This window comes from Cydia amplana, chromosome 11 (assembly GCF_948474715.1).
Source record: "Cydia amplana chromosome 11, ilCydAmpl1.1, whole genome shotgun sequence".
NCBI classification, from domain to species: Eukaryota; Metazoa; Arthropoda; class Insecta; order Lepidoptera; family Tortricidae; genus Cydia; species Cydia amplana.
In genome coordinates, this window is record NC_086079.1 from 10,216,629 (window position 1) to 10,237,355 (window position 20,727).

At 37.1% G+C, this 20,727-nt stretch overlaps 1 long non-coding RNA gene across 1 annotated transcript in view; it reads right to left on the reverse strand.

Annotated features, from left to right (window-relative positions):
* Positions 1 to 214: 214 nt before the first annotated feature.
* Positions 215 to 20,727, reverse strand: part of LOC134652048 (uncharacterized) — a 63,678-nt gene continuing 43,165 nt past the window's right edge. The window contains exon 2 of the long non-coding RNA XR_010097150.1: positions 215 to 348. This is a non-coding gene — a long non-coding RNA (uncharacterized LOC134652048). The remainder of the gene's footprint in view (positions 349 to 20,727) is intronic.

A 20,727-nucleotide genomic window follows, 5' to 3' on the forward strand; every position in this document is an offset into this window, starting at 1 on the left:
CCTTTCACCTGAGTTAAACACTCTACTTTTCATTTTGAATACGAGGAAATTAAAATGCATGTGTATTTTTTTAAACATGACTAAGTATACATTTTTATAGTATTTCTTGAGGGTATTTTGAATACTTAAACAATTTAGGCAAAAGTATCGTTATTTATGGAATGAGGATTTAAATATCAGAATGGAAATTGTATAACAAATCCATTTAAACCCAAATTAAATAAATAAATATTATAGGACATTCTTACACAGATTGACTAAGTCCCACAGTAAGCTCAAGAAGGCTTGTGTTGTGGGTACTTAGACAACGATATATATAATATACAAATACATAGAAAACACCCAAGACTCAGGAACAAATATCTGTGCTCATCACACGGGGGTTTGAACCCAGGACCGCCCAGGATTTGAATTTGAATTGGTTATCGTAAAAATAAAAATAAATCGTACTAGGAACGTATAATGCTCTAGTGCAGAAACGTATCATCTTCTGCACACCTTTTAGAACAACAATGACCCTCTTTCAGAGTATGAGAAATGAAAAAGCTTTTGATCAATTTTTGTATCACATTAATTAGAAATTATGGTCTTGTACCGACGTATATGTACAGTCGCCACCAGATATATTAGAACGGCCAAGGAGCTCAAAAATATCTCAACATGCACTGTAACGTTTGATAACCGAGGCTTTGTGCCCGCTCCGATATATCTGACGGCGAGTGTACATTCTAATAAAACCATAACGCTAGGTTAATATAATTAATCATTTATTATATACGTAAATAGTTACCTATCCTACTTTGTTTTCTATATTTTTCCGTAGGTAGCATTAATAATCAAGTGTTTTCTTTTTCAGTTGCCACATTCTCCAGCTGATTTTGATAACTTTCCGGTAAGTTCTAAAGAAGAGCTATCTAATTAAATAGATTTACCTACTATACATTAAGTGCTTTTAATTTAAATTAAGGTTAACGTTTAACCTAACAAATATGTCCACTCTTTGTTGATGGTTTACTTAGGTCGAATGTAGTGATAAACAATAAGATAAGGTAAGATAAGATAATAATTATTCATTTAAAACTTATGCTAATTTGATTGATACAATGGTAAATATCCCATTTATGCTTAAATACTAGTACATTCATAGATTCAAGTTAAAATAATAGCTCCGGCAATAAACATAAATAATCATTAAGTTGTTAGTTATTAGAGCTACCAACAAATGTAAAATACCGGTCAAGGGCGAGTTCGTTTAGCTCGCGGAGGGTTCCGTACAAACTTTCAATTATCTCATGTACCTACCTAACTATAAACACGCAAGACTTTTGACCAGCGCAGCGCCATCTACCTGGAAATTGGTTAAGTAATTTGAGCAAACTGTACATATAAATGTTGGTTTTTCAAGGATAATTATTTATTTGAAAGAAGGTGTTTTAGTGTAATCTTACAGTATTTTTGATAACTAATGGTTTTTTTCACATTTTTTTGTCATAAATATATTTTTCGCTATGAAAAAAGAATTAAATTTGTTTTGGAATGTTTAATTTCAGCTCTTTGCAATGATACCATAGTGAATAAAAAATGAAATAAAATAACGCTCAATGTTCATAACTATTCCAAATTTCAAATCGATAGCTTAAGTAGTTCTCGAGATCGAGATATTTAGCAATGTGACAGACAGACGGACGAAGAGAGTCGCACCATAAGGGTTCCTTTTGTACCTGTTTGGTACGGAACCCTAAAAAGGAGAGAAAATACCACCTGTGTCCTGACTATAAATAGCAGTAGCCGAGTACTAATTTAATTAGTAGGTACCGTAGTACCGTCATAAAACTGTACAAGTAGAATGAAAGCTTACCTATTTATAAAAGGAGATACTCCATTCAAATTAGCAGAAGCTCTAACTAAATTGGTAGTTTTAGACATCCTGCCGTATTCGAACTTCAAGATATTCACAAGAAACGACACGTACTAGATCCATTCTAGATACGTTATAGTTTAGATTTCAACTACTTAGTTCTCTTTTTCGGGCAACTAATGTCACTTTTACAATAGATCGTGTTAGATATCTATTAGATGTGAATTAGATCTCTAAGTAATATCTTGTGGAAATCGTTCAAGAGTATCTCCAGAATCGCGGAAATGTCAAATTTGACAGGTTAGATCTTAAAGATATCGTTATCGTATCTTGGCGATGTCTAATAGATGTCTATTACAAAATCCGAATCGGGCCCATCAAGTACAAACAGTTCAAAGGCATCTATTTGTTGGTAGGTAGGTACGTCTCCGCACAGATTACCAGCGCTATTAGTTGAAACTTAGAGAAATGTCGGCGGTAAATAGTTGTAATGGCTCCACTCTCCATTTGGACTAACCCTCAAGACATTCAACCCTGAATGGCAATGGCAAATTGTATTTCAGATAGGCGGTTTAGAAATGTTTACTTATCTAAACTGAAACTTTGGTTCTATTCACAAGACTGGATTGACCACGAGAGCCTTTGAATTACCTATTCGTGTCTTTGTAGAAGATAGCAAATGTGTTTTCAATGTATCAGTAATCTAGTCATACCTACCCATTTACCTACACATTTTACACATAGACCTACACATTTTATTTGTGTTATGGTTTATCATTACTAGGTTAAGTATATACATAGTCGTATGTACCTACAAAAGAGAGGCAGAAAAAGTGTTTTCTTAAGGTCAAAAAAGGGACTCTTTATCTTCGATCGCCACGTTTCCCTTGGAGACGCTTAATCCGTTCAATCTGGCATTAAGAGTCGCAACTTCGGCCATTCTTTTCTAATTTATGTCCGTAGGTATGGTATTCTGGGTCTGAGCCAACGACTTGTCTGCGATCTGCTATACAATCACTGTTCTACCTTTATTGCCCTTTTCGTATTATAAACACGTTTGTGAAAGATGCTACGGTCCCCTTCTCAAAGATGCTGAACAGAAATTTATACATGGGCCACTCCTTTTGCGATGAGATTGCGATCTTTGTGAAATATGGAAACCTATTGCGAGAAAAGAGAAACCGAAACGTGCTTGTACTTGTATTTATAAGAAAAAGTAGACTGAAAAAGGACTTCTATGCGTAGGTGCCTAATCTTGTAATGAACTACTTACCTACATAGGTACATGGGGTTATTCAGAGGCACGCAGATGCTCTTCTGCGTTATTTATTAATTTTATGTTTAGCACATTAATAATTGTTTTGAAGCAATCGTTTTTTTTTTCAAGACATGTCTGTTCCATGTATACCTAATCTCGTTACTGCGCACTGAATCGTTCCTAAAGAAATCGCGAAGCATTCGCAGCAAAGAGGTCCGTAACACAGATAATTGCTTTTAAGAAATTTGTATTAAGAACGACTTTTGAATCGTTTCGTTCATCAAATTCCATTAAAACTTTTTCCATTAAACATCTTTCTTTAGTAAAAATGCTTTCATTCAACATTAAAGTAAATAATGGTATACGATTTCAACTTAATTACAAAATAGAAAACCTTGATACTTTTAATACGTTTCCATAATGTTTATCTTCGGCGCTCAATTAATTTATCGTACTTTGTTTATTGGTTTAATACCCCCAGCACCATAGCTTATAGCTGCGATCAAGAAAAAAATATAAAATTGCCTTTTTATAACCACTAAGTATGTCTGTATTCAAAACAGGTTTTTTTCAATTAATGCAGTCGTAATTTTTTATTTGTTTTATTATATACCTATTGATAGGTTATGTATAAGAGAAAGTCTTAAATTTATGAGACAACTGAAATAAACACCACAATCAATTTGGATTATTGTTATCGCTTCACTGCTTCCAGATTTATGTATTGAAAACGAGAATTATCCCCCAATTACCTACTCAATCGGGAAGTTTCAGTTTAAATTTGTAACGGCCAGTACTTACTTTAAGTATTTTAGTTCGATATCATAATCATTTACCGCAAATATATATATAAATATAAATATATATATATATATATATACATATATATATTCCTTAACTCCTACTTAAATCTGCTTGCGCAAAAGTACGTGTCGGACCGCGCAAAGAGAAATGTCCCATACATTTATACAACATCAGGTACGAAATCATGTAAGTTTCTGGTGCGAAAGCCTCCTTTGTTTTTTTAATTGAGTGGTTGCGTGCGTTCCGTGGCCCTCGGGTACTTATTAGGTAGCCCTATTAGGTTGCACAGCCAGCTGGCAGACAGACAGACGCGGCTCTGATAATGCACTTGAAAGTTTAATATTCCGCTAACCAAACTCTGAATTTGTACCTAATACCTAACAATTTTTGTAAAGGTATCCTTTTTTATCTTTATAAAATTATCTATATTATATCAAATCGCTTTGTCGGCATCACTGATCTGCATATGGACGTACCTATACCGTTTAAGCCCTTGCTACACGGTCGCCGACAAGCCCCTCAGACCGCGTGGCCTTGGTCTGGACGGACCGTGTAGACAGTTGTTTCCAACAAAATTTGACCAAAACTGATCAAGGACAGACCAAGGTCAGACGGTTAGAAGGCTTGTCGGCGACCGTGTAGCAAGGGCTTTAACCTACCTAACCTAACCTAACCCGTTTTAGTGAAACGTGTTTTCCCTATTTTCACCGAGTCACCGAGGCACTTTGCGAAAACTAGTTTTGACTGAAAACTAGACTAGTTACTGCTAGACAGATAACTGGTAAAAACGCGTTTTCACTGAGGTGATACGGATTACTAGTTTTAAGTAGGGAAAACACGTTTCACTGAAAATGGTTTTTTACGGTATGTGAAAAATAGTTTATAAAAAGTATTTAAATACAAAATACAAATACTTCCTTGATATACTATTTCAAATGCAAAATACAAAATAGTTTTTGAATTTGTATTTAAAATACAAAATACGAAATAGGTATTTTCAAAATACTTTTTAAAAATACAAATACTTTGCGATAAAAAAAAATAGTGAATACCTAGTCTGAATTAAAAAGTATTACTCAAAATATCCGAATTGAAAAGACTCTCTTCATTCTTTGAAAACAGTGTGTCAATCAGTTCTCTAAGTGCAAATTTCTAGTTGTTTGCTCATATTAACCGGAAGGATGGATGGATGATGGTTTATAACGGACAATTTTTAAAAGCATTAATTTAGATTTGTAATGTTTTACAGCTAGTATAATGCCTCTCGTTAGTGTGATGAAAACGTCTCGTTTGTGCAGAAAAGTTTCATCAGGGCAGAAAAGTTTGTTCTCCTCTCGTACCTTGAAACCCTCGCAACACTCAAGATTCCACTTTTTTAACCACTCGCTACGCTTGTGGTCATGTGCGACGTTACTAAACAGATTCAACAGTATGAGAGAGTTGCCAGGATTGTAACATCAGAAGAGATTGTAACTCCTACCTACATTACCTACTATAAAGTATTTTGTATTTTGAAAATAGAAAATAGGTCCCAAAAACTATTTCAAATAAAATACAAAATAGTTTTCTTCAAAAGGTATTTAAATACAAAATACAAAATAGGTATTTTGCATTTAGTATATGCATTTTAAATACAAGTATTTCAAATAAGTCACATCTCTGGTAACAAGTATATAAATAAGGATGTCTTACAGAACCCTGTAAAACAAAACAAGAGAATATTAAATTAATCTAAATAGGTGTCTACGCGTAAGAAATCTACATTTCATTTATAAGGACGTCCTGGACTAAGTACCGCGGGGCCGCTGGGTACGAACCCTGTTGATTTTTTAAAGCGCTGTAAGCTGGCATTATAGCATTTATTTACTTCCCAGGCATTTCAACCGGCAGGTGCGATTTGCTTGCATTTGCTCGCATGAGAGAATATAACCTGGATTAGAGGCAGCAGTTCAGCGGTATAATAGACCGTTAGGGATAACGCCGAAGATAAACATTCTGTTTGTAGCAGGGTGACGGGATTTTGAGGCTTGTACATTGTTAGGCATAATTTGGACGGGTACAGAGACCAATCAGAACTCAGTTTACACAGACATTTGGCAAATGTGTGCGGAGCAGAAGATCGATCGATGGCTGTTAGAAAAGTGGAGATCTAATCTTATGAACTGTACTTGGTGTCAGTAGAAAAGAGCGCGGCAAATTTGAAAAAAGTAGGCGCGAAGGGATATCGTCCAAAGAAAAGAGAAAAAAGAAAAAAGATGTACAAAGAAACCGTCGATAACAATGAAAGTAGGACTGTTCTAGGCTATTAATTCGTGGTTTGATTACTATTTACTAACGGTTGCGATACACAGTGCCTACCCATTTTGCTCTTAATCTTAGATTGGCATTATAGTGACCCGACAAAGGCAAACCCACTAGGGAAAATTTAGTTGGTTTTATGGTAACATGTTTAGTATTGCGGTTGCCGTAAAAAGTATTTATTATATTGAAAGTAAATTTACAAGATAAATATGAAACATTAAAAACCTAAAGTTGCCTGGGGCATCGTTCCCAGGACACTTGCTGCGTTTAGTATTTACATTTAATGTCACTTGTCTATTAACTATTAGGTACAATGAATAAAAAAATGTAATATTAAGCGCGTAAGTTTGATACCTATCTGCTTATTTGTGTTTTAAGTTTGTTGTTTGCATCTATTAATTACCGTTTTTAGAAAGATGTGAGGAAAATATGCAAAATTACGAGAAAAATACTGCTTTATGCTTTACACAAGTGTTTGCAGTTGCCTACATTCAAATGAATACTATTTTTTATTATTTATCACTAATATTTCTTAAAATAATAAAATGATTTTTAGCAACATCTTGATTACATATGTACCTGATAGACAATCTCACCTGAGAACTACCACCCACGTCAGACGAAACGGCCACTGGGAAATTCATTCTATGGTTCACAATATTCTAGCTCTAGCGTATCTAATTCCCATATGTTATTACGGCAATTTAAAAGGAAGGACCAGCTGAGCCCCTTTTCAGATTTGAGGTTTAGGTAAATATCTCCGTCGCACTGACGGGCCCGGATCCTAAAATTAATGCGATAAGGGCAACTGCAGCTTAGGCGAAAAATCCTTCGTAAAAATCTCAGAAGCCGAGGTTTCGTTCTCGACGTTTTTATCTCCACCAAAACTTAACCAATCGTAACGAAATCTTGGGAACTGAATGAGGAAGAAATTATCTATGTCTGACCGTTATGATTTTTGCGTTTATTGTTAACGGGCTCCTAGCCTAGTCGGGAGACTCGATAGTAACCCTGCCTACGAAGCAGGAGGTCCCGGGTTCGATTCCTGGTAAGGGCATTTATTTGTGCGTTTATCACAAATATTTATTCCTGAGTTATGGATGTTTATATGTATAATAAGTATTTATATATACACATATGTATATTATATATATCGTCGTCTAGTACCCACAACACAAGCCTTATTGAGCTTACTGTGGGACTAGGTCGATCTGTGTAAAATTGTCTTAATCGTATAATATTTACATGTTTGTTGCCGATTTTGTATGCTACTTAAGCACACCTCGGACACTGGCGATCAAATGTATGAAACAAACGCGTTCCTACGCACACAGCCTAAGCTCGTGTAGGTGAACGCGTACCATGCTTGTGTGAGTGAGATAAGACATTGTAGGGTAACTGTGAGGTAACCGAGAGCGGGTCTCAGCGGGTGGGCGGCACTTTCAACGGGAGGCAGGGAGCGTCCATACTGTATGCTAGTACTCTTTATTATACTGTGACTTAAGCGTCTGTTTACGGCGCATGTATATATTTTACCGTTTTAGCGCTGTTTGAAGTAACCTAGTACTTATAAAAACAAGAAAATAAAAAAAGCAAAACACAGACACAGATATACATTTAACTCATATAAAAAAATATTCATCTAGGGCCAAAATTGAGAACGTTTGTATAGAAAAATGAACACTAATCTTTCCTTTTTAATGTTTGGTAGGGGCAACGAAATTCTTTATAATACTAAAACCGTAGTATAAGCGACGTGTTTCGAGCGAAATTGGCGTCTTTCATCAAATACCTAGTTAATCAACTCGACCGCGGTGTAAATTTAACGACTACAAATAGCTTTAAATTTTGCTTTCCCCAAGTAGAACGTTAAATCAGCGAGCGCCCGTGCGGTGATCTAATAGTTAAGCTAAAGAGATCGTACTATTTAGGCTTTGGAGGTAGGTACCTCACGTTAGGATAAATAATATAAATAAATACCCCGGGGGGCGCCATCGGCAACGGACCTCGGCTCTGCCTCAAACAATGTTAGTTGAAAATATTTTTTGCACATTGAATTGCTCCGTGGAATCCTATTTAACTTTTCCCATTAACGGTTTTATTTAAATAAAGAAACGCCAAGCGTGTATTTGGTATGCGTCCCGTCGGGTGGGACTGTCATGGCTGTTTGATAATTGCATGGATGTTTACAAAAACAACATAACTGCTTAAGCGGTGGAAACTTTTTTACGAACATTGTTAATCGTTTCAGGTGTCAACCAGTGTAGTCAGTTATGTTGTTTTTGTATACATCCCTTCAATTGTTTAGTAAGTCAAAAACAAAACTACGATGAAAGGGAAATAGGTACTTTATTCAGCTGAAAAGCTGTGTTTGTTATGGAGAAATATTTATTTATTTTCTACACCTGGTATTGCCAATTTCAACGTTCAATAAGTTGATCTCGAGAATTAAAAGAAACCATGGGCACGCTCAGTGCAGGGGGCTATTAGTAAGGTATCATGTAAATATCAAGCAAAAGGGAGTACTTTCGAGCACTTTGCACGTCTATCTACTAATATGGGGAGGAGGGGGGCACCTTTTTATTTTCATTCGAGCAATTATTTCTAAAGTTTTGAAAGACCTATTCAACGTCACCCTACACAACAGGGTTGAAACGAAAAAAAAAACATCTCTACGTGTAGGGGAGGTGTACTCTAAAACTGTTTCTTACACGGTTTTATTTTACCACTTTATAGCTGCACTATGCAGGTTTGCCTTGTTACAAGGTCAAGTTTCGTTTAAACTCTAGACCGAAAGAAGGGCGTTTATCAATATCAAATTAAGCATACCTGTTTTAATGGCGATAACAGTTACTCTCTGGAATGGTGAACAAACCCAATCAGGGATTTAATTTGTCCCTCCCCGTCCTTCCCCATTAGTGTGTGAGTAGAAAACATTAAGCTACACGGTTTAATCTCTGCTTTGCTGGAGAGGGCTCTGTCGGGTAAATACATTAAACCTGAGGCCTATAAGTACCTACTCAGCCTCTCGCAAGTGATTCATGTTCAGGCAACAACTTACTACAAGCTTAATCGTTCTTACTTACATTTATAAGTGTCTTGTATTACGAACTGTAACTCTAGATTTAGTTAAAATCACACATCACTCTGTTTATGCTGTAAATTTTGCTAATGACCTAAAAGGCATTGGAACGATGCACTGAAATTATAATGAGTTGTATTGCGTTTGATTGAGATTGTGACTAGGTAGCGTGAGTGGTTAAAAGCAATCAAACTGATTAAATGTAGCACACTGCTGTAACAGTGTTACTTTACTCTATTTCCAGTAATATTTTTATGCTTAATTGAAAAAAGCCGGAGCCCTTAAATAAGTCGGTCGATTACAAATATCATCAACTTTGATATTTGTTATAACAACACACAATGAACATGGCCGGCTTATAATTATACCCCGAGGGCTATTCCTTAATTAAGCTAATTGTTCCAAATATCGTTCGATAAGTATAGCACAGCTCGAGTACCTATTGCGTAATGAAAGGAAAAGCAGATTTAACTATTGATATGAGAATAGATTGGGATGTGGGTTTAATCTCAAAATTTATGACTGATATTGAAACCTTAGCTTTCGGGCTTAACTAGGAGCCACACACCATGACAATAACTACATGTTTCATAAATAATTAACGTGTCTATACATAGGTACATGTAGATCACGTATAATCAAACCTGTAGCGCTAAGATGGCCGGCTCTTTATCATTTGTCACCATGGCTGTCACATTCTAACAAATATGTAAGTGCGAAAGTGACGCATAGCATGACAAGTGATAAAAATGCGACCATGATAGCTGGTCTGCACGTTCTAGTTATCACGAGATGTCATATCATAGCCGTTATTTTTAATATAAAAATTCAGTCATATAATATTACGACACGAGAATTTATTGAGCAAATACCTAACATATGATATGATATTTTCTCAATAAATTCTTGTCCTTCTGTTATTAGAATTATACTATTCTTGAAAGCATTGTATTAAGTTTGACTACAAACTGCTCGGAAGCGATTATCTTATAATAAACGAGCAATTATTGTATAAGTATATATTTATATATTTCGGGAATCTCGGAAACGGCTCTAACGATTTCGATGAAATTTGCTGTATGGGGGTTTTCGGGGGCGAAAAATCGATCTAGCTCAGTGGTTCCTAACCTTTTCAGTCCGGTCACCCCTGTGACTAACTAGGGAACTTGATTTTACCCCTCCTCCCAATGGTAATAAAAAATAAAACGTGTACGTTTGTTGTATTGTTATATTAGGTTAGCTTATTACCCCCGTAAAATACCAGTTTTACCCCCAGGTTAGGAACCACTGATCTAGCTAGATCTAGTAGGTAGTCTTATCTCTGGGAAAACGCGCATTTTTGAGTTTTTATATCTGGGGGCACGGCCGTGCCCCCGCCAAGACGAGACAAAGGGAGAAAGGCAGTGCTAATGTTTTCCGAGCAAAGCTCGATCTTCCAGATATTTATATTTAAGTACCTATAATTAGTTTGCCATAACGTTTTTCCTAGGTAAGTAGTTACATGTTGTTACTCGTATTTACTGTTGTTACGAGAGTATTGTGACTGGTCGTATGCCGATTGCATAATATTAACCTTAAATTGTTCATTACAAAACACGCAAACTAGAAAGAAATACCTTGAATACTAAAATCCCTTTCAGTCGCATATTTCATACATGATTCTAATGAATAATGTCACAATTACAACTTGAAGTGCACGTTTCGTATTTCACCACTTGTGGTTTCATTAAATATATAACCCACTATAAATTTTTTGCTATTTAGATTAATAACTTGCGTAAAATAACCATCACAAGTTGAAACTAACCCAAATATGTGAACTTTTGGCATTAGAATGACAGTGACATTGACAGCGTGACGTTCGGTCGTATTGAAGTCTGAACTCCTAGTACAGAGTTAATACAAACAGTCCAAAACGCCTAAGATTTTAAACTTCCCGCTATGTTTTGAGTATGTTTGCTACTGGTGAACGTAAAATACTTCCACACAGGAGTGTTTTTCGGAAAGAGACTAAAAGTATCCCAAAGTAAAATAATGCTTGCAGGTTCGTGCGTGTAGAGGGGCCATAAAGTAAAATGTTTTGAGTATGTTTGCTACTGGTGAACGTAAAATACTTCCACACAGGAGTGTTTTTCGGAAAGAGACTAAAAGTATCCCAAAGTAAAATAATGCTTGCAGGTTCGTGCGTGTAGAGGGGCCATAAAGCGTTCTTTTTTATTATAATTTAGTCTACTCAAACTGACTACCCGATTATTGCCTGTGAATGTGTGCGTAGACGTCATTGAGAATATCTCCGTCTTTCTCTAAGACGCAAGCGTGAAAGGGATAGATCTTGGTAGCATCGAACTTTACGACTTTTGACCTCTTCCTCGGTTATGGTAGCCTGGTACTTTTGGTAAACATTTGTCTTAATAAATCACTGGTCGTCGGTTGCATATCGCTAATAGGTACGGGGCAAATGACCTCTTCCTCAGTCATGGTATCCTGGTACTTTCTGATTAATGTTTGTCTCGTTATGTCGCCATTATGTCGCCAGTATGTCGCCAGTATGTCGCCGTTATGTCGCCGTTATGTCGCCGTTATGTCGCCGTTATGTCGCCATTATGTCGCCGTTATGTCGCCGTTATGTCGCCGTTATGTCGCCATTATGTCGCCAGTATGTCGCCGTTATGTCGCCGTTATGTCGCCATTATGTCGCCGTTATGTCGCCGTTATGTCGCCGTTATGTCGCCATTATGTCGCCAGTATGTCGCCATTATGTCGCCAGTATGTCGCCATTATGTCGCCATTATGTCGCCATTATGTCGCCAGTATGTCGCCAGTATGTCGCCGTTGTGTCGCCATTGTGTCGCCAGTATGTCGCCATTGTGTCGCCGTTATGTCGCCAGTATGTCGCCTTTATGTCGCCAGTATGTCGCCGTTATGTCGCCAGTATGTCGCCATTATGTCGCCAGTAGGTCACCGTTGTGTCGCCAGTATGTCGCCATTATGTCGCCAGTATGTCGCCAGTATGTCGCCATTATGTCGCCATTATGTCGCCATTATGTCGCCATTATGTCGCCAGTCGCCAGTATGTCGCCAGTATGTCGCCAGTATGTCGCCATTATGTCGCCAGTATGTCGCCATTATGTCGCCAGTATGTCGCCAGTATGTCGCCAGTATGTCGCCAGTATGTCGCCAGTATGTCGCCATTATGTCGCCGTTATGTCGCCAGTATGTCGCCATTATGTCGCCATTATGTCGCCAGTATGTCGCCAGTAAAAGAGTATAAAAGGCAGGAGCGGACCGCCGGTATTCATTCATTCTTCAACCATCGGCTAGCAGTGACTCTGGTTCTCGGGCGTTTAATATTCGGTGAGCAAAGTTCCTCTACTACTGTTACTATGTTTGTTTTCGCTTGGAATTATCCTGGTGAATTTAAACGTGGAAATGGTGTCTGTGGTTAGTTTTGCGGGGACAATATCGTCGTAAAGCTGATCCTAGACTTTTGTGGAGATTCTTTGTTACCGAGTACGGGATTTAAATATAGTGAAGTTTCCTACGCAGTGTTTTTCTAAGTGCCGCCACGTTATGCAGGGACAATATCGTTGCATAACAGGGACTTGGAGAGCGTGTTTGTGTTTGGTTTTACGGGGACAATATCGTCGTAAAACTGAACTCAGGCTATTGCGGGGATTCTTTGCTACTGTGTGTTGTTATAGTGAAGTTTTCTACACTGTGTTTTCTAAGTGCCGTCACGTTATGCAGGGACAATATCGTTGCATAGCAGGGACTTGGAAAGCGTGTCTGTGTTTGGTTTTATGGGGACAATATCGTCATAAAACTGAACTTAGATAATGGTGTTTAAGGGAATTTCACTTCTGTGTTTAGTTAGTTTGGTTTGTGAGTAGTTTGGTTCGTAAAATTGAACCTAGTTATTTTAGTGTTTTACTATGGGGTCTTTTGCTATATATTTTAAAACCAGATCATTGTTTGGACTGACTGTTTGTCCGGCTGGGCAGCTCACCCCTTGCGGTGTTAAATGTGAGCTGTCTAGGAGTCTTTTTGCTCCAAGATGAGGGTTATCTTGGCACCTTCTCTTTACCAACATAGAAGATGAAAAACGTCTCCCTCCTTAGCTCTCCAATGTCCAGCTGTTAGATGAATAATGGGGATGTCACGTGCGCATCATCCGGAGTAATCTGGGCCCATTTGAAATCTACAGTATTTGGAGGCTTCGTATATTAAATATATTTATTTATACCACTTATATACATAATAGGGACCTGTCTTACCCATGTTGCCACCCTGCCTCTGTGCAACCCGCCATGGGGGGAGACAAGCCCACGAGCTGTTAGGTTGCATTCTCGGAATCGCTCGCCGAACTCTTACAGCTTCTTAGTAGGGATACACTTGCGTATATTCCAAAGTACCAGGTCGATGGTAAGTACGAACTGTGCTTTGGTTATACTAGAGTAGGGACAAGGGTAGGGTTAGGGTAAATTCTCACACTAATTATTCGGAATTTAGGGTTCGTTTTAGTCTTGGTCTGTAAAACTGATGTATTTCTCTTTTTAAGGGACTTCAACTACGGTCTTGCTAAACTAAAATTGTGCGTAAATAGGTATAGGGTTTCAATTGCTTAAATCTTCCAATATTTTAATTTATTTGGGGAAAATAATTAATGTAAAATCTTATCTCTATTTTTATTTATGAAATTCTGGTTTTCTGGTGTAAAGACGAGGTACTGAGTATTACAATCATGTTTCTAAGGTATTTACACAATTAAATCTTAAATATCAAGTTGGGATTAGGAACACAGTCTATTCGGAGATAGAAAATCGATGACTAGCTGTTTTAGGGAACCTTTGGCAGGCAAGAGTAATCCAAAGGATGATTTGAGTGAAATAATGCTCATCTTGATATTTCAGTCTCATAAAATATAGTATATTTTTAACAAATAAACTTAGTACTTCGTTCATACTTCTAAAAAACTAGAAATACAGTTTATATTTTAGTTCTGGGGAATGGAAATGGGATTCGCATCCCTAGCTTTTGAAATAAAAAAGAATAGTAATTTTGATGACTGATGGATACTTTGACACTTCTTTCCATAGCCATCTAGGTACGCATAGGTTCCGAAGTGTTGGTCATAGCCCGTCTGGCTAAAGAGTAGGGTAGGAGTTCCAATTGACCTTGCTGATTGGACTAGGAGCCCCCAATCCTGCATCGAGCGTATGGGTAGCATATTTCGTATAGAAGCTGGTAGTTAATAATATTATCTTGAAATGCTAGGTGTAAATGGGCTTACCCCAGGAGTGCTACTCATATGTTATCCCGGAGGCTTAATAGATTGTAGCAGGCTTTTACCAACCCCATTTTTTAAACTCATTTTACCAAATATATTCCTTTTATATTGGTATTATCATGTATGCTGCATTTATCTAAATGATATCGTTTGAAGTAAAATATAGCAACATTTACATTACACTAATAAATTCTGGTAACTTTTGGTACTATTTCTGTAATTTATCAAGTTATTCATTAACATCATAATAAGCGTGCTTCCAATATCATAATATACTTTTCCTAAAGTCCAGGTAATTGTAAGTAAAATCAGAGTCCAAAATTTAGCTGATACTCATTAAAGAACTTAGGGTACCGCGGTTCACTTCGAGGGGTCCTAACGCTAGACTAGACGATCACGACTAAATTACTTGGCCATATTTCAGGGGTAGATTAAAAGGGGGGTTTATATTATGGTAAGTAAGTAAGTTAGGTAGTGGAAGGTTACAGTATTCAATTATATTTGTGATTCAAGGTATGCTCAAAAGTACCTACAGTTCATGAAACTGGGGAAAGACTGCCATCTTTCACATTAAATATTTATCGTGTCAAAATATGTCGACTCTTGCGTAGGAGTATTTGAAGTATATAAATAAATAAATAAATATTATAGGACATTCTTACACAAATTGACTAAGCCCCACAGTAAGCTCAAGAAGGCTTGTGTTGTGGGTACTCAGACAACGATAGATATAATATACAAATACTTAAATACATAGAAAACAACCATGACTCAGGAACAAATATCTGTGCTCATCACACAAATAAATGCCCTTACTGGGATTCTAACCCAGGACCGCGGCTTCACAGGCAGAGTCACTACCCACTAGGCCAGGGGCCTATTTCTCGAACGGTATTAGTCTAATATTATTAGTGTGTTGTCATGGCGACCCATACGATTTGACAGTTTGTGGACTAATAAAATTAATCTAATATCGTTCGAGAAATGGGCCCCAGACCGGTCTATATTTGTGCGTTATTTATAGTTCGTGTCTAAATTAGCTTCGTTATATGGAGGGCAAGACTGAAGGACTGATGTCTTAATTAGAAGCTCCTGAAATTATGCAAAGCAGAGGTCCAGATAAAACATTTTAAGTTTCGTCCCTATTCAACCTACCCATTCCTATTCACCTCAGTTGACGGTACCTACTACATAGGTACCTACAAGTGCAGTGTTTCTATTCTACGAACATGCGTACTTATTTATAATATGAATAGGGACATAATGTCCACGAAACTTAGTGTTATATTGGAAACCCTTGACATCAAATTAATCATACATTTCCGAGTACCTAAAGCTAATGTACTCGTATAATGAAAATAATGTAATACATATAAACAAAATAAAAACCAAATGACCATTATGAAATCCCTTGCTTACGCTTTTTTAAGCAGAGCAACCAATTGACATGACATGGCTAAATTAAATAAAAATTGAGTCGACCTTGATACTAAAATTCATGGAATAGGTACAGTTGAAATCCCAACGAGACGGTAACTAGAAACGTGCAAACGAATATTACGCTTATAACATTTCCAATTTTCATACGATCCGATTTTCATCCAGGTGGACGGCTGCGTGGGTTTTATTTCCAAATAAAAAAATATTTGCTGTTTCTCGCGTTTCGCTATAAGTAGAGACACAGCCGGTGCGCAGCCATTTGAATGAATATGGTTATGACGTTTTTATACATCACTGTCGTTTGAGGTACAAGTATGTTTTTATTTTCCATTTCAGTAAACTGCTAGAAATATTGTTAGAAACATATTTTTGACGTATTATTACTGAATTTGAATAGGTAAATTTTTTTATATACAATGTAACAGGATTAATTTAGTTGGTCCCTCGACAAATAGTTGTTGCTTGACTAATAAATACAATTTTAATATGAATCGTATAATAATTACGCCGACTCTATTCCACACCGTGACCGCTGTTCATAAGCATTCGAACAATTTTAATCAAATGCATTGCATGCATCTCGTAATATTCAGTGTAACACCCTCGATGTGTGAGGAGAATAAATAAAATTGAACTAGAATCAAGACTCGACACCACTGAAAGCATCCAATTAGTGAGCAGTGAGCACACAGTATTCACGGCACGCCGACTAGACACCGCGACAATTTAGTGTAAATAAGGGCTGTGAATATGTTATTCGTGGCACAATGACGTCAAATACAGCTGGCCGCCACAGACACTTGTGATGTGATGATTTTCTACTAAAGATGTGTCTGTGTTATGCATATGTATAGTTAGCGACGGGCGTTGGTACATGTGTGACTATTTAACACTCACACCTAAAATAATTGACACTTTGCAGACAATGGTCGGCCAGTGCAGGGCTCATATATTATGTGAATTATATTTAATTATCACATTATATGTATAGGGCCGCCGACGACAATACAAACATGATATGGCAAAGTATTTATGGAAAATTTGATTTTTAAACCAGATTTATGGTTAAAATTACAAAACTTCAGTGAGACTCAGACTTACATACCTAATTATACAACAACGTTTGGACATATTTAACAGGTTTATCGTTTCTGTAACTAAAATTTGTTTATAAAATAGTAAAGATGCGCTGTACTATATGTATGAGATTGTAAGAAATATGATTAAATTTATCGTGCTTATCAAAATAATCTTTGATTTGTCGTTCAGGAATCTGAAATCGGATATTGAAAACAGGGTATTCATTAGAAACTAATTTAAACGCAATTGCGAGCCCTTTTGAACTGGGGAACGGTTCAGGGTAGGTAGGTTATTATTATTGACCACTATTCCTTTTTCCTGTACCTGTTTATCAATATTTTTTTAAATAGCTTTACATATTAACTATTATTCATGAAAATATTGTTGATTGTTGATTGAAGAAACATTTAATGTATTAGTTTAGTTTACGTCTTTATAATATAATATTGTAATTTTATTTGACACATTAGTATGTAAAGGGAGAATTAATTGACATTCCTATAATAGAACTGATCACTTATTGCATCAGGCTATTATCTCGTTCCTTTATCTTGCCGTTATAATTACTGTATAAAGACGAGATTATAAGGGTCGTTAAACAAGAGTTTAAGGATGGATATGAATTCCGGCTTATCGGATGACTTTGGCCGGAGTTTGCCGGGGGCCGGCGGCGCGGCGCGGCGCCCGTTCCCGGTGAGTGCAGGCCGCAGGGTTGCACGGTCACGCAGAACTCGGTCAGGGCCGCGCCTTCCTTTCGCACACATTTGAATATTCCCTCGCCTACTGCCCGACAAATCTAGATGTTGCATCGCTGCACCGCCGACAAGGACAATGCTTTGTCGGATCACTCGCGGCACGTGTATCGGCTCCGCTCAGCGTCAAACGCTCTAAAGGTCTTTTGTTGCTGTTGCCACGCGTTATATGGAAGGCCAGTGAAGAGCTTTGTGTTCCCTTTTATATCCTTGCGTCTGAATAATCTGTAAGGCGGCTGTATTAAATATTCAAAGTAAGGCTTAGCGTAAAAGGAGCGGAGTGTTTCGCCATCTGCCAACGTAACGCTATGGGCGCTCTGTGACATCGTTTAGAGAAACTTACATTTCAGTAATGCACTAAAGGCTGGTCATGCTTAACCTCATGGGCATAAGCATTTTCACTGGTTTGCACATCCAACGCCATATAAAACAGAGCCTTTTTACCACTAACTAGTTGTTCTGTAAATCCAGTTTGCAACAGACTATCTACCTAACAACAGATTCAATGAGGATTAATTAAGGGCGTATCTACTGTACTTCTTGCTCCTACTACTACTCTAATTCTTGTTAGTGTTCAGGATTTTATTATGTAACATTTTCTTAGATAATGACAACAATATCCTATGATAACTTTAAAACTAACTTAATATTGGGTATTTGCTTTTTATGAGGTTCTTCTTGCGCGAATGCCATGCAAACTTTCTTGGCATCTAATTCCTATTATATAGTTTTTCTTCACTTGAATCTGTAATGTTTGGGTAGTTTTTGTTATAGTTTTGTTTGCGCCCGCCCACATAAAAAATCAATGAAAAATACCCCACCCCTTTTTTTTTAAAGTACCTAAGTAAGTTTTTTTAAGTAAGTAAAGTAAGGAAAACCCGTTCGTATTGCTTTGGGAGCAATAATCTGCATTCATGATTTTTAAATAGGTTATTAAGCTAAAGAAAGGTACCGACTGACTTGAATTTTTACTAAGTATATCATGGTCAATTGGTCATAAAGCTACCTACATAATCTTCGTTCAAGCGTATATAAATCAGGTCTTGTTAACTAAACTTGTTAAGCTTGGGTCAGATTACCTGGTCAATTTAAGTGAAGTTGGAAACAAATACGTATGTCGTGTGTATGTACTTCAAATAAGAAGATACAGTACCTAATTAATAAAGCTAGCATCGCAGAATGCTACCGATGTCGATGAAATATGCATATAACGACGCGGAGGCTAGGCGTGTATTGTAACTTTATACACAGATGACGCCCCTCTCATCTTTATGCCCCGTGCACACACGAGATAAATTGTCTCCAAATTCGTCTCACTGACGCTACTCTTAGCGTGAAGACAATTTATGTTGTCATCACACAATAAACTCGAGATTTACTCGAAATATGACTGTATCATGTTGTGTAGTGTGACGGCTTTAATAATAAAGGGAGCCTCAAGGAGCCGTTTAGGTGATGCCTGGAACAGGCGTGACGTGTTTCACAAAATGAACTCGAGTTGTGATGCTGTCAACTCCAATATTTAGTTAAGAATCCTATTAGGTAGTTTTACCGGGATAATTAATGTTAGCTAATAAGTACGATCATTATTCAAGTTGAAAGATGGATCATTTCAAGGTAATCTTACCAGGCCGTTGAATTTTGAACGTGGTGTACGATTTGGAGATACAGGGCCTGTTATGGTGTACTTGAATTTTTTATTTTTATTTATTTATCTTAAAATACATACTGTTCGCCAAACTGCGATTTCAGTTTAATTTAATTGAGCACAGATACAAATTTAGAAGCTCAACTTTCCTCTTATTATAATATTTCTCTATTTTCAGGGTTTAGTCAATCCATAAGATTCAGATGGAAATCAACTTATTTATGTATGTTATTTAAATATTAATGTTATTTGACACTTATTTACCTAGACACGTTTTTAAAGATATATAGCATTTCCATTCCATAAGAGCACGTGCGGTTTATTGTGACGTTGCGCCAGCGGACTTGTAGCGTAGAGATTGAATAAACCAAATAACCGGCCAAGAGCATGTCGAGCAACGGGTTCCGTAAGTTTTTAAGACTTTTAATTATTATTTTTCTTTCAGTAGTGTTTTCTCACCGTTGTGAATGAATAGTTAATGCGTTTTTTAATATCTCCAAGGCCTATAGGTATTGAATTATAAGTCTCTTAGTAACTAAGGTCATGATCGCAGGTAACATTCATAACCATTTTGCGAAATTATAAGGCAGGCAAGGCACAATTAAACAAAATGCAGCAATAGTTATTTTCGATACAAGTGCGAAAAAGAGGAAATTCGAAACGAGTGGCGATAAATTAAAACACGACCGAAGGGAGTGTTTTAAATCGACACGAGTTGCGAATTACCTATTCGCACGTGTATCGAACAATGTTTTACAGTACATATGGCACTTTAAAGTTTCGACATACGCACGAAAAGTGCTATTTTACGCACTAGTGCGGAAAAGTTTTTTAAATAAACGAATAACGATACCAGTGCTACTTTTCCTACTGCTGCGTTTTTTCATATATCCAAAATTAACCATTTTGTTGGAGGGAGGGTAGAGAGTAGAGAGGAGTTGCTGTCTGATGATAGTATAATGAATAGCTAAGTACTTACCTTATACTAATATCAATTCCAACTTGTCTAAGATAAGCCGCGGATGGACGGATATAGGGATGGACGAACGAAACTATGAGGGTACAATGTTGACCACGGTACCCTAAAAAAGAAAGGCAAACGGATAGAGATTTGTACGTCGAATGTAACATTTCTAATCATCGATATTGAACGGGTTGCAATCGCGCCGCGACCGCGGTGCGGCGGGCAAGAGCGGCTCGGCGGGCAAGAGCGGCTC